General features: G+C 40.7%; 1 protein-coding gene across 6 annotated transcripts in view; it reads right to left on the reverse strand.

Annotated features, from left to right (window-relative positions):
- The window catches only part of Ppp6r2 (protein phosphatase 6 regulatory subunit 2), a 78,613-nt gene that overhangs the window by 53,056 nt on the left and 11,219 nt on the right, over positions 1-14,338 (reverse strand). For 4 of the 6 annotated variants that reach the window (XM_040753979.1, XM_040753980.1, XM_040753976.1 and 1 more), the window contains exon 2: positions 8,778-8,905. The gene's annotated coding sequence lies outside the window, so the exon portion shown is untranslated. Of the gene's footprint in view, positions 1-4,705; positions 4,789-7,474; positions 7,554-8,777; positions 8,906-14,338 lie in introns of those variants that run through there. The other 2 variants (XM_040753977.1, XM_040753978.1) reach the window with 2 other exon arrangements.

Consider the following 14,338-nt stretch of genomic DNA (forward strand, 5'->3'; position numbering starts at 1 on the left):
TAGCCAAGCTTGACGATATGAGTTGAATCACAGAAACCCAGAAAGAGCAAACCACCTGCTTTAAGTTGTCCTCTGACCCCCACACTTGTGTAACACATGCCATGCCCCCTCACTAAATGAATAAATAAGCAAATAAATGTTAAGAAATTGAGACAAATAGAGAGAGACAGAGACAGAACCACATCAACCACCACTTAGGAGGCAAGGTCAGATTATCACACACTGAGAACATCTATAACAAAAAAAAAAAAAGAAAGGTGTGGGAAATTCCTGGGACCAGTAAGATGATTCAGTAGATAGAGGCTTGCTGCCAAGCCTGATGACCTGGGTATAATCCCCAGGACCCATATAGTAGAAGAGAACTTCTTCTCTGAAAACTTGTCCTCTGATCTCCACAAATACACACATACATGGAATAAATAAATAAATGAAAAAATTAAATTCCTTTTTATTATTAGTAAAATAAAAATATAGGTCACAAAGTAGGACAAATATTTTTCAATATATATATTTCAGCTATAAATCAATATTTATTTTGACATACATCTGAAAAGTTACTCATATTCACATCATAAAAAATTTTTACAAGTCAGGCAGTGGTGACACACTCCTTTAATCCCAGCATTCAGGAGGGAGAGACAGGTGGATCTCTGTTAGTTTGAGGTCAACCTGTTCAACAAAGCGAGTTCCAGGACAGGCTCCAAAGTCACAGAGAAACCCTGTCTTAAAAAAAAAATTACAACTAATCTATAAGACAAAACATTAATTTTAAAAACTGGAGGTACTTTATTTTAAAAGATATAAAAATATACATGCTAGTTTATACCTTTTATCCCAGAATTTGGGATGCTGAGGCAAGAGGACCATGAATTTGAAGCCACCCTTGGCAACAGAGCAAGCTCCTGTCTCAAAAGCAAACAAGAGTGCATTATAATAGGATCTGTGTCACAGAGCCCAGACATCTGCAGTGAGGCTCACCTCGTTCCTACCAGCATAACTAGCATCCAGACACTGAACAACCGACTCCCATCCACTTACAAGAAGGGAGCTCCAATGTGGCACAACTCTGAAAGGCGTTTAACGGCTTTTTATAGAGTTGGGCATATTTTTACCATGTGAACTACCAATTCTATTCTCAGGTCCAACATAGGAAAGATTAAATCCTATGTCTATACAAAGACCAAGTGAAGGTTGACAGATGCCTGTTAACAGGTGAATGGTCTCCCCAGACAAACAATGGAGCCTTAACTCACTACACAGAGCAAGCACAACACAGGTGAGTGACAGTGTATGAAGGCCAACACTCGATGGTTCCATTTAATGGGAGTTCAGAAAAATGTAAAATATACCTGGGTTGTTCAGGGTCAGGGATACAGCATAGAAAACTACATTGTGATAAGAGGGAATTTGGGGCTAATATAGAACTGTGTCTTAATTAGGGCTTCTACTGCTGTGATAAAATCATGATCATAAGCAATTTTGGAAGGAAAGGGTTTTTTATTACACTTCTCCATCTCAGTCATTCAAAGGAAGTCATGGCAAGAACTCAGAGAAATAATGATGCAGAGGTCACAGAGAAACACTACTTACTGGCTCATTCTGTTCTGGCTTGCTTAGTTTTGTTTTCTTATATGTCCCAGGTACAGCTTCAGCTCCCTCTATACCAGAGTTTCTGTGTGCTGACATTCAGGGAAAAACTCCCAGATATAGAATTCTCAACACTACTGATCTCTTCTTAATCACCACTAATTTCTCAGCTCCAGCTAACCAGCATCAATTATCCCATCAAAACAAAGATTTCACTTCAGAGGTTCTGTTCTCTTGTTAATTACAGCCAATTCTTCAGCCTCAACTGACCAAAACCACAGATTCTTAATTCAAAATATCACATAAATGGTCCCAAGCCTCTGCTTCCCTCTGAAACTTCACAAGCCAGGCTTTTACTATTATCTTCTACGTTCCTACAGAACAGTCTATGGAGCTTTTCAACCCAAAATTCAAATGCTACCACAATCCTCCCAGAAACACATGGTCAGGACTGCAATACCCCATGGCTCGGTACCAATGGATCTTAGTTAGGGTTCCTGTGATAAAACACCTTGACCATAAGCAACTTAGAGAGGAAATGGTTTATTTCAATCACACTTCCACATCACAGTCCATCACTGAAGGAAGTCAGGACAAGAACCCAAGGCAGAAACTAAAGCAGAGGCTTTATTGGAATTCTTTAGTTGGCTTGCTTCTCATGGCTTACTCAGCCTGTTTTCTTATAGCATCCATGACTACCAGTCCATAGTGAGCTGTGCTCTCCCACATCAATTATCAGTCAAGAAATAGGCCAATCTAGGAGAGGAATTTTCTCTAGCTTATGGCAAGCTAGAGAAATGACTCTAGCAGTGTCAAGTTGACATAAAACTAACCATTATAAACTGAAAACTTAAAATGGGTCTGTTTACTAATATAAATAACACCTATATGGTATACAACATAAGCCAGTAAAGAATTATTAAGAATAGTCTGGTGGTGGTGCACACCTTTGATCCCAGCACTCGGGAGACAGAGACAGTTGGATATCTGAGTTTAAGGCCGGCCTGGTCTACAGAGTGAGTTTCAGGACAGCCAAGGCAACACGGAGAAACCCTGTCTCAAAAAGCAGAATAAAAGAATAAAGACCTGTTAATAAAATACCTATGAAATTATATATATATATATATTATATATTTAGAATGAATTCAAAGAGTAGAAGTGCTTCTTATAAAATAATCTGCAATTTAGTATCTGTATAATGCTAGCTGGCAAGACAGCTCAGTAGTTAAAAGCACTTTCTGTTCACCCAGAGAAGCTGAGTTCTCACAAGCTTTTCTAACTCCAGCTCCAAGTAAATGCAATGTCTCTGGTCTCCACAAGCACTGCATGCTTACGTACATACCCACTTGCAGACATATACACCTATATATAAATTACAAAGAATAAAAATAGGCTAGGCCTACAATCCATACCACCAGAGAAGCTAGGAAACAAGGAGGGCCCTAAGAGAGACATACATGGTCCCCCAGAGAAGGGGGAAGGGACAAGACTCCTGAGCTAATTGGGAGCATGGGGGGAGGGGAGAGGGAGTTAGGAGAAAGAGAAGGGGAGAAGAGGAGGGGAGAAGACATGAGAGAGCAGGAAGATGGAAACAGAAGCAGACACCCACAGATAAACACTGAGCTGAACTCTGGAATCCAGTTGCAGAGAGGGAGGAGTGATGAGCAAAGGGTCAAGACCATGCTGGAGAAACCCACAGACACAGCTGACCTGTTTGGACCCCAGACTAATAGCTGGGAAACCAGCATAGGCCTGTTCCAAACACCCTGAACGTGGATATCAGGGTGCTGGGTAATCGATGGTGCTTTTGGTAGTGGATCAGTATTTATCCCTAGTACACGAATGGGAGCTCACTCCCAGTCAAGGTTACATACAGAGAGCCAGTTTCAAAAAAATAAAAAAACAGGAGGAAAGAAAGAGACAGAGACAGACAGATGGGGAGGGAAGGGACAGAGGGAGGAAGAGAAGGAGGGAGGGAGGGAGGGAGGGAGGGAGGGAGGGAGGGAGGGAGGGAGGGACAAAACAACAAAATCTGTATGTCTTAAAAACAGAAAAACACCTGACTCATTATGCTTATTTCAGGCAATCTATATTTTGTTTGGTTTTGTTCTCCATCATTTTTTTCAGACTGGCTTATACAACATAGCTAGAGTTGGCCTCAAATTCAGAATGTTTCTGCTCAGCCTCCACAAAAGTCTAGGATTACAAGCATGTGGTAGCACACAAAGCCGGCATTCTAGTATTCTATCAACTAAAGATTCATTCCTTTGGACATCCATTTACATGGCCAGAATTATGTTCAGTAGACATTTCTCTACCTATTGATATGGCATGGAAAAGGAGTTGTGTTATTGAAAAAACGAAAGGGATATTTTTAAGCTTAAAAACTCCGTAAGTAGAATAAAGGTCATAATATCCACAACAAAAGGAATACACAACTAAGAAAATAGCAACAAAGCAAACAAAAGTAAAACCCAAAAGGAAGCATCTACCATAATCTAGCCTATGGAAAACGGGAAAGAAGAAATAAAAGCAAAAGTATTAGTAAGTAGAAAAACTACCACTAATGTCATCAACAAAAACGTCTCTCAGACTGCTATAAAAACTTAACAATGTTTACTATAAACAATATACTTTAGCTGGGCATAATGGCACACACCTTTGGCCTCAACACTTGGAAGACAAAGAGGCAGGCAGATCTCTTAGAGTTTGAGGCCCGTCTAGTTGAAACAGAGTTCCAGGACAGCCAGGGATACATAGAGAAAGCCTGTCTCAAACAAACAAACAAACACTTAAAAAAAAAACTGAAAGAAACAGAAACATGCCGGGTGGTGGTGGCCCACACCTTTAATCCCAGCACTCAGGAAGCAGAGGTAGGTGGATCTCTGTGAGTTCCGAGACCAGCCTGGTCTAGAAGAGCTGGTTCCAGGACAGCCTCCAAAGCCACAGAGAAACCCTGTCTCAAAAAAACAAAACAAAACAAAAAAGCAGAAACATGATAACTGAAAACTACACTGGGCAAGCATGAACCAAAAGCTGAGATACAATTTTAATAAAGTAAGAAGCGATGTTATACACAGGTAAGAAGAAAAGATCCAAGCACAATAAACATACAAACCTTAAGAGATTCTGCAACCTCTACAATGAAGCAGTGAACAGAAATCCATACAAATAAAACTGCCCTGGTCCTGGACATTGATCCTAGGGAAGCAAAAACTTAAATTCACACAAAAAACTTCACAGGAATGTTGACAGCAGCTTTGTTTGTAACAGTCAAAAGCTAGAATAACAGCATATACGCCTTTAATCCCAGCACTTAGGAAACAGAGGCAGGCAAATCTCTGAGTTTGAGACTAGCCTGGTCTATACATGAGTTCAAAGACCACCTGAGCTACATAGTGAGACCCTGTATCAAACTAAAACAAAACAAAAAGCTAGAGTCATATAACAAAATTCATTTCTTTGTATGCTAACCAAAAGGGGGAGTTGAAATCCACTTGGACAGCCTTCAAAATGCAAACTATAACCTAGTATGTCATGCCAACATAGTAAGGAAAATAGGACAATAAAAAGGCAGCATTTGTGCTCTGACAGCTCATATACTAAAACCAGAACGACACTGGGAAAGTTAACATGGCCACCACAGAAGGAAGTTAGGAAAATTCATCACTCTTATTTTCTTGCTATGCATATGCTGTAGAAACAGTTAACAAGGAAATAACCATACTCCAATATAACAATTTTAATGAAATGACATGGTGGTACAAACTTTTAATCACAGCATTTGGAAGGCAGAGCAGGTGGATCTCTGTGAGTTCAAGACCTGCTTGGTCTATACAGCAAGCAAGTTCCAGGACAGTTAGAGCTACTTAGAGAGACCCTGCCTCAAAAAAAAAAAAAAAAAAACTAAAAAACAAAAAACAAAACCTAGAACCAGAGGTTGAAGAGATGGCTCAGTGGTTAAGAGAACACTAGTTGTTCTTGGAGAGGCCAGAATTTGAGTCCCAGCACCCACATGATGGTTCACAACCATATGTAACTCCAGTTCTGGGGAGTCTGATGCCCTTGTTCTCTTCTGACACCTGAAGGCACCAGACATGCATGTAGTACAGACATATGTTTTGTTTTTTTTTTTTTGTTTTTTTTTTGAAAGATTTATTTATTTATCACAAACACAACACCCTGCCCCCATGTACGTCTACACACCAGCAGAGGGCACCAGATCTCATTACAGATGGTTGTGAGCCACCATGTGGTTGCTGGGAATTGAACTCAGGACCTCTGGAAGAGCAGCCAGTGCTCTTAACCTCTGAGCCATCTCTCCAGCCCCTAGTACAGACATATGTAGGCAATGCACTCACACACACTAAATGAATAAAACTTTAAAAAATATCAGAAATGGTAGGACAGTATAGTGGTTAATATTAACTAACAGGATCTAGTACCACCTAGGAGACAAGCCTCTGGGCACACCTGTGAGGGAGTCTCTTGATTAGGTTAACTGAAATGGGAAGACACACTCAAAGAGTGGGCATTACAATTCCCTAGGCTTGGGTTCTAGACCCATAAAAAGGAGGAAGCTAGCTCAACACAAGCATTCATTCATTGCTCTCCTCTTCTTAACTGTGAATGCAACATAACAAAGACTGTTCCAAGTGCTTGCAGTCTTAGCTGCTCTATCACGATGGACTATATCCGTAACCTGTGGATCAAAATAAACTATTCCACCTTAAATTGCTTCTATTAGGATATACCATCACAGCAACAGGAAAAGACAGATTCTTGGTTTCCAGTGGTTGAGAATTAGGAGGGGAGCAAAACGGAAGCAAATATGGTTATAAAAGTGACAGGAAGCTGGGCGTTGGTGGCACACGCCTTTAATCCCAGCACTTGGGAGGCAGAGGCAGGCGGATCTCTGTGAGTTCGAGGCCAGCCTGGTCTACAAAGTGAGTTCCAGGACAGCCTCCAAAGCTACAGAGAAACCCTGTCTCGAAAAACCAAAAAAAAAAAAAAAAAAAGTTGTTTTTTTGTTTTATTTGTTTGTTTTTTGGTTTTTTTGTTTGTGTGTTTTTTTGGGGTTTTTTGGGTTTTTTTTTTTTTTTTTTTTTTTGGTTTTTCGAGACAGGGTTTCTCTGTATTGTTTTGGAGGCTGTCCTGGAACTAGCTAACTCTTGTAGACCAGGCTGGCCTCGAACTCACAGAGATCCGCCTGCCTCTGCCTCCCGAGTGCTGGGATTAAAGGTGTGCACCACCAACAACTGGCAGTTTTTTAAAGTTTAAAGTTATCAATACTTTCAATAATGCTGTACATCTATTTCCCCTATTTTAAGTGGAATTCCATCTATCTATTTATATCATTTTTATAGAAACCCCTATTTTTGCTTAATCTCATTTTCTATTTCCCATCTCTCAGTTCAATACTCTGAATATTTTTGAGATACATGTTAAAGTTCACTAATTCTATCTTCATATATGGTTAATCTGTTTAAATTCACAAGTACCTTTAGCAGTCTTGAAGGCCCAATTCTTGAGTGTTTCCTTTTCAAACTTTTGCTTTTTGTTTTAATTGAAGCAAGGGTAACACAGGTTGGTCTTGAACTTATAATCATCATACCTCAGCCTCTCAAGTCCTGGGATTACAGGTGTGAACCACCATGCCTGGTCTCTATACCATGTCTTCCTCAGAGATGCTTAACTATGGGGAAGGCCATATTCTTCCCTTTATAGATGACCTGCAGGGTACCACTGAGAGCATACTTGTTCATAAACCAGCTTTGGACTTAGTGTATCTACACAGCAGAATGCTCTTCCCATTCTGACAACTGTCCTTAAGATTCAAGGGCTGTCAAGAACAACATGATGTGGCCAACATCTCCTACATGCTTACCCAGCACTGAATAAATGAAAGGAGCTTCTTTATTTTTCCCGGGTGACACAATCGGAAGACAGGGGTAGGATTCAAATGCAAGGGTTGCCCTATGATCCTACAGTTCCATGATAAGAGTCCAATAGAACATTCTGTGGTAGAGACTGTTGCCAAGAGAGAACTAGAATCTAAACTACAACTTATTATCTGTCCAGCCACAATTCAGCTCTTGTTTTTCCTATCTTAACTGTTGAAATTTTATCATGGTATGGTGGCCCAGTACTTGGGAGGCAGAGACAGATGTTTCTATGTGTTTGAGGGCAGCCTGGCCAATATAGCAAGTTCTAGGACAGCCAGGGCTACATAGAGACTATCCCAAAAATAAAAATAAGATAAACAATTAGGCATTATTTATCATTATTGTGTGTGTGTGATGTGAGTTAGTGCAGAAGCATATGTACTACTACACACGTCTAAAGATCAGAAGACAACTTTTAGGGGTCAATTCTCTCCTTCCACCATCTGTTCCAGGGATCAAACTCAGGTAGGTCATCAGATTTGTTCAATAAGAACTTTTACCCACCGAGCCATTTGCCAGCCCATTTTCTCTCTTTAGTTCACATTAGTATGGGATACAACATGCTTCATAAAGAGACATGTCTCATTCGTTTTTGAAAAGTGCATCTTTATCACTCAACAGAAAGAAACAATACACTAATCAGACTTTATTCTTTTATGCAGATTTATTACTTTATTTTTTTAGTAATTTAATTTTAGTCAGTGTCTCACTATGTAGCCCTGGCTATCTCAGAACTCACTATGTAGGCCAAGCTGGCATGTAGATCACAAAGGTCCACCTGTCTCTGCCTCCTGAAGAGCATGCTTTACTCTGCAGAGCATTAATGCTTTTTTCAGTACAAAGCAAAACAGAGTTGTCATAACACTCAGTGTCCTGTCTTCTCTTCTGCATTTGAGTGCTATCTTAATTTCTAGTACAACAAAATACTGGCAAGAAATTACATGAACCAGGTGTTGCAATGGCCACCCATAATCCCAGCATGCAGGACATGAGGGAGAAGAATCATAAGTTTAAGAATGGTTTTTGATGACATAATGAGATCCCATATGAGAGAGAGAGAGTGTTCCAACATCAAGTTAGGATTATAATAGAAAAGCTTTCAATGGGCCAGTGAGACACCACCTCAAAAAACAACAGAAACAAAAGGTTTCATTGTCATCCAACCTGTGAATGTCCATCTATACAATGTAATTGAGTAAACCGTACAATAGGATAGAATTTAATTAAAAAGAAAGATCAGCTTACCTTTTATGGCAGTACCTTGTTTAAATCTTGTGTTGAGGCAAAATAAAAAGCATTTGTGTTTTTTCTTTTGTATATATGCAACTTTAAAAAAGATGATTTTCTTCAGGGGAGAGTTTTGGCTGGTTTGCCTGAAAAATAAGAGAAATATTTAATTTTCTTAGTTCTTTTCCTGTTGCTGTAATAAAATACTTTAGCTGGGTGTTGGTGGCACATGCCTTTAATCCCAGCACTCGGGAGGCAGAGGCAGGCGGATCTCTGTGAGTTCAAGGCCAGCCTGGTCTACAGAGCGAGTTCCAGGACAACCTCCAAAGCAATACAGAGAAACCCTGTCTCAAAAAACCAAAAATAAATAAATAAATAAAATACTTTATAAAAGCCACGTAAGGCTTATTTTAGCTCACAGTTCAAGGACCATGAATCATGGTAGAGAAGTCAATGCAGCAGGAACTTGAAGCATTTAGTCACATTACATCATAGTCAAAGAGAAGAGCAACAAGTACCTGAACTCAGCCCGCGGTCTCCTCCCACACTGTCTAGGATCACTGCCCACAGAATGGTGCCACCCACAGTGGGCAGATCTTCCCATCCCAATCACTGCCTCAAGATAATCTCCTGCAGACACGCACCAGAAGTCCATTTCCCAAGTTGACAACATCATACTAACAAAAAATATCGAAAGTTAGTGATGGCACACACCTTCCTTTAATCTCAGCACTCAGGAGGCAGGTGGATCTCTGTGAGTTCAAGGCCAGACTGCTGATCTATAGTGTAAGTTCCAGGACAGCTTCCCCTCCCAAAAAAAAAAAAGTCAGGCAAAATACAAGGAAAACTCATCTTGATTGGATTGAGATGCAGCTACATTTAGAGAGACGATTAATTAAGGCGGGAAGAACTGCCTTGGATATGTAGTTGGCACCATCTCATAGGCTGAGGGCCTGGACAGAATAAAACAAAACAACGGAGAAGCTGGCGAAGCAGTCATGCTTTCCTTGTCTTTTTCTCTCCTTCCTTGCCCTCATTCTTTTAGTCCTCCCTGGCTCCCATGATATACAGACAATGAGAGACCACCACTATAACAGTAACACCACAAAACCAGGAGACTAAGTAAATCTCTCCTCTTGTAAGTCATGTATACGGTATTTTGTCACAGAAATGTAAATCAACACTAAAAATTGGTGCCAGGAGGGGCTAGAACTATGGCTCAGCTGTCATGAGCACCAGATGCTCTTCCAGAGGATCTAGGTTCAACTCTCAGCACCCACATGATGGTGCAACAACCATAGCTCCAGTTACTGGGAATTTGACACCCTTTTCTGGCCTCCACAGTCACCCAACATGCACATGGTATACAGACATATAACATGCAAGCAAAATACTCATTTAAATAATGAAATGGGGTACAGAGATAGGCACTGCATGACTAACAACATGGGTTTTTTGATGCCTTGTATTTTTTATTTTAAAAAAAATTATTTTTCATTTTATATACCAACCCAGTTCCCCCTCTCTCCAGGTTTTTTATAATTGTTGTTTTTAGAGAAGATTAACTAAGGGTTACTAAGACCCGCCCTGACTGGAGAGTGGTGGTGCACACAGAAGCAGGCAGATCTCCATGAGTTTAAAGCCAATCTGGTCTATAGAATGAGTTCCAGGACAGCCAGGATTCTACAGAGAAACCCTATCTCAAAAAAAAAAAAGAAAGAAAGAAAGAAAAAGAAAGAGAGAGAGAAAGAGAGAGAGAGAGAGAGAGAGAGAGAGAGAGAGAGAGAGAGAGAGAGAGAGAGAGAGAGAGAGAGAGGAAAAGACCTGCCCTGAAGTTGGCAGTACCAATTTTTTCCTCCCCATTTTTCAGGACAGGGTTTTTCTGTAGCTTTGGAGGTTGTCGTGGAACTCTGCTCAGTAGACCAGGCTGACCTTGAACTCACAGAGATCCGCCTGCCTCTCCCTCCCGAGTGCTGGAATTAAAGGTGTGCACCACCACCACCACCCCCACCGTCCCTACCCCCACCACCCGGCAAGCAGCATCAATTCTTGAGCTAGGAATCCAAATGGAGTAAAAGGAGAAAATGGGCCGGGCGTTGGTGGCGCACGCCTTTAATCCCAGCACTCGGGAGGGAGAGGCAGGCGGATCTCTGTGAGTTCAAGGCCAGCCTGGTCTACAAGAGCTAGTTCCAGGACAGCCTCCAAAACAATACAGAGAAACCCTGTTTCGAAAAACCAAAAAAAAAAAAAGGAGAAAATGGAAGAAGCCAGTTTATACAGGCATTTTCTCCTGCTTTCTTGCCAGCATAATGTAAGCTACTTTGTTCCACCATACCCCTGCCCCTGACATGATAGACTGAAAACTCAAACTGTGAGCCAAAATTATCTTTCCACCCTTATTCTGCTCAGTTATCTGGTAACAATGACATAAAACTGATCTTTAGTTGATATCCAAATCATCAGAGCATTTCATAATTAAGGAACTAAAAACCTCTTGTTGCTTACTCTATAAAAGAAAATACTAGTAATATAAATTCATTCTATATTTGACTAACTGCCTCAATTGTTAAAATGACACACCAAACAATCCAAGGACAATGGGTGCTGTGAACACGATTATAGTGCCACCTACTCAGGAAACTAAGAAAAGAGGATCTCAGCCGGGCGGTGGTGGTGCACGCCTTTAATCCCAGCACTCGGGAGGCAGAGAGGTGGATCTCTGTGAGTTCAAGGCCAGGCTGGACCGAAAGCCTCCAAAACAATACAGAGAAACCCTGTCTCGTAAAAACCAAAAAAAAAAAAAAAAAAAAGAGGATCTCTTGAGGCCAGGAGTTCAAGGCCAGCCTGGGCAATACAACAAAACAATATTTTGTTTCCTTTGTATCTGGAGACACTCATATTAAGTGAATTGAGTCAGTCTAAGAAAGGCAAATGTTGCATGTTTTCTTTCATTTATGGCCCCCAGACTTATAGATACATAATGTTATATACATACTGATAATCTGAGAGTAGAAGCAAATTTGTCTGGAGGAACAAATAGGAGTAAGACAACAGTAGGGGAATAGAGAGAATGTTCTCAAAGAATATTATATACTTGTATGAAAATAGCTTTTGGTAACCCTGTATAACTTAAAAAATAAAACGAACCTAAGGACACAGGAGGCTTTTTATTCAAATGCATACTCCTGGTGTGGTCTGAATGAGAATGGTTCCCATAGGCTCATATATTTGCATGCCTAGTCTCCAGTTAGTGAACGATTTGGAAGGATTAGCAGGTGTGGCCTTAGCAGGTGTGTCACTGGAGGTGGGCTTTGAGCGATATGACATTACACCCAGCTCTAGACTGTGAACTTTCAACAGCCCATACCAGGCCCAGTGTCCCTGTCTCTTTGCCTGAAGCCTGCAGATCAGAATGTAAAGCTCTCAGCTACTTCTCCAGGGCCGTTCCTGCCTGAGTGCTGTCATGCTCCCCGCCATGATGATAATGGACTAACCTCTGAAACTGCGAGCCCCCCAATCAAATGTTTTCTTTCATAAGAGCTCCCTTGTTCATGGAGTCTCCTCACAGCAATAGAACACTAAGACACCTGATCACGAGCTAGCTGATAATCCCTCTCAACTTCTAGAAGGAAAGCACTATAAATTGTGCTCTTTAACCATTTTCAAATATTAAAAACAGACATTCCTCAGAGAAATGACTAACTCTAAGGACTGACGCAAAAATATGTATAAATTGCACGTATAGTAATAAAATACAAGCAGTTCGGCAAATTGTCACACACCTGTAATCCCATCACTCAGCAGGCAGATCTGTAAAAGTTCAAGGCCAGTCTAGTCTACATACTGAGTTCTGGGCCAGCTAGAGCTGTACAGGAGACCCTGTCTCAAGGGAAAAAAAAAAGAAAAAGAAAAAAGGAAACCAATATTCTTGGATTGAATACAAGATAGAAATAAAATATTTCCATAGAAGGTAAAGTTATTTTCCTTTTTTCTTGCAAAATTCAAGATTTTCCTTATTGTATAATTTATATAAATATATACAGGATACAAAAGTATAAGAGTAGGGAAAGGAAAAAGACAAAACTGCACGTTTCTTCATATAGAATCTAGATATTTAAATATTTAGTGTATACATATATATACATAAAGATGTGAAACCAAAAAGGAGGGAGGAGGGGCTCTGTGGGAGGAAGAAGAGAGTCAGTAGGAGAAAGGACACGGGAAGGTGATGGAGAATGAATATAAAAAGATACAATGATATGTATACACGAGACCATCATAATGAAATCCATTGCTTTGTGTGTTGAAAAACTAATACTACAAAGTGGAGGAGAAAGAAAGGAAGGAAGGAAAGAACAGAACAGAACAGAACAGAACCTGGAAGACAAAAAGTAAAAACAACCCAAGTGTTCGGTCAACGGATGAATGAATAAACAAACTAAAATGCAGGCAGCTGAGAGGTGTACCTCAGTGGTAATGAGTGTGCTTAACAAACATGGCATTGTGCTCAATCCCCAATACCAAAGACCATGGGTATAAACAATGGAATATTACTCAATATCAAAAAGGAAATTCAGAGGAAGGATCTCTGAGTGGTCTACAGAGTGTTCCAGGAAAGTCAGGGCGCCGGGCGTTGGTGGTGCACGCCTTTAATCCCAGCACTCGGGAGGCAGAGGCAGGAGGATCTCTGTGAGTTCGAGACCAGCCTGGTCTACAAGAGAAACCCTGTCTCGAAAAACCAAAAGAAAAAAAAAAGAAAGAAAGAAAGCCAGGGCTCCACAGAGTAACTTTGTCTCAAAAAAACTAACCAAACAAACAAAAAACATATATCATTTATATGAGGAAATTAAGCCAGCTTCAAAGACAGGATGTTAAAGAGCAGTTAGTTGCCAAGCGGCTGAGGGAGGGGTGAGTAAATTTTCTTTATTTTGGTTTTTCGAGACAGGGTTTCTCTGTATTGCTTTAGAGGCTGTCCTGGAACTCACAGAGATCCGCCTGCCTCTGCCTCCTGAGTGCTGGGATTAAAGGCCTGCACCACCAACACCCCGCATATCCTTATTCCTTAATTCATAGAAAAAAAAACAAAAGGTCTCACTCAAATGTTAATACCACCACGCCCCTCCAACAGCTTTATCAAATCCATCATATCCCCAGCCTTTCCTCCTGTCACAAATAAAGAACCATCAAAGGCCAGCCCCTCCAACTGCAATCCAGACTCCACCATATGTCTCCCAAACTGTTCCATCTGAACCTCTCCCACCAATAGCTCTAGTCTCTCTTCTCTAATGCATACATGCACATACCTGCATGCATACATACATACACACACACACATGCACAGGTGCATACATGTCCTCTCTCCAATCCAAGGGTGATGGCAATATTTCCTAAAGGAACTACCTCCCCTTACTGTCCCCAACCCCTCTCTTCCTGCCATTCCAACAAACTGTTTCTGTAAAGAAAGTCAATGACTGCTAAAGATTGCTTCCCATTTCTCACCTCAACATTTCAGTACAATGAATCAACCCTTCCTTTGTGGAGTGATGGCCTCACCTACATTCTTTGACATCACATCCTCC

The sequence above is a fragment of the Mesocricetus auratus genome, unplaced genomic scaffold (genome assembly GCF_017639785.1).
Source record: "Mesocricetus auratus isolate SY011 unplaced genomic scaffold, BCM_Maur_2.0 Super-Scaffold_100010, whole genome shotgun sequence".
Classification (NCBI taxonomy): domain Eukaryota; kingdom Metazoa; phylum Chordata; class Mammalia; order Rodentia; family Cricetidae; genus Mesocricetus; species Mesocricetus auratus.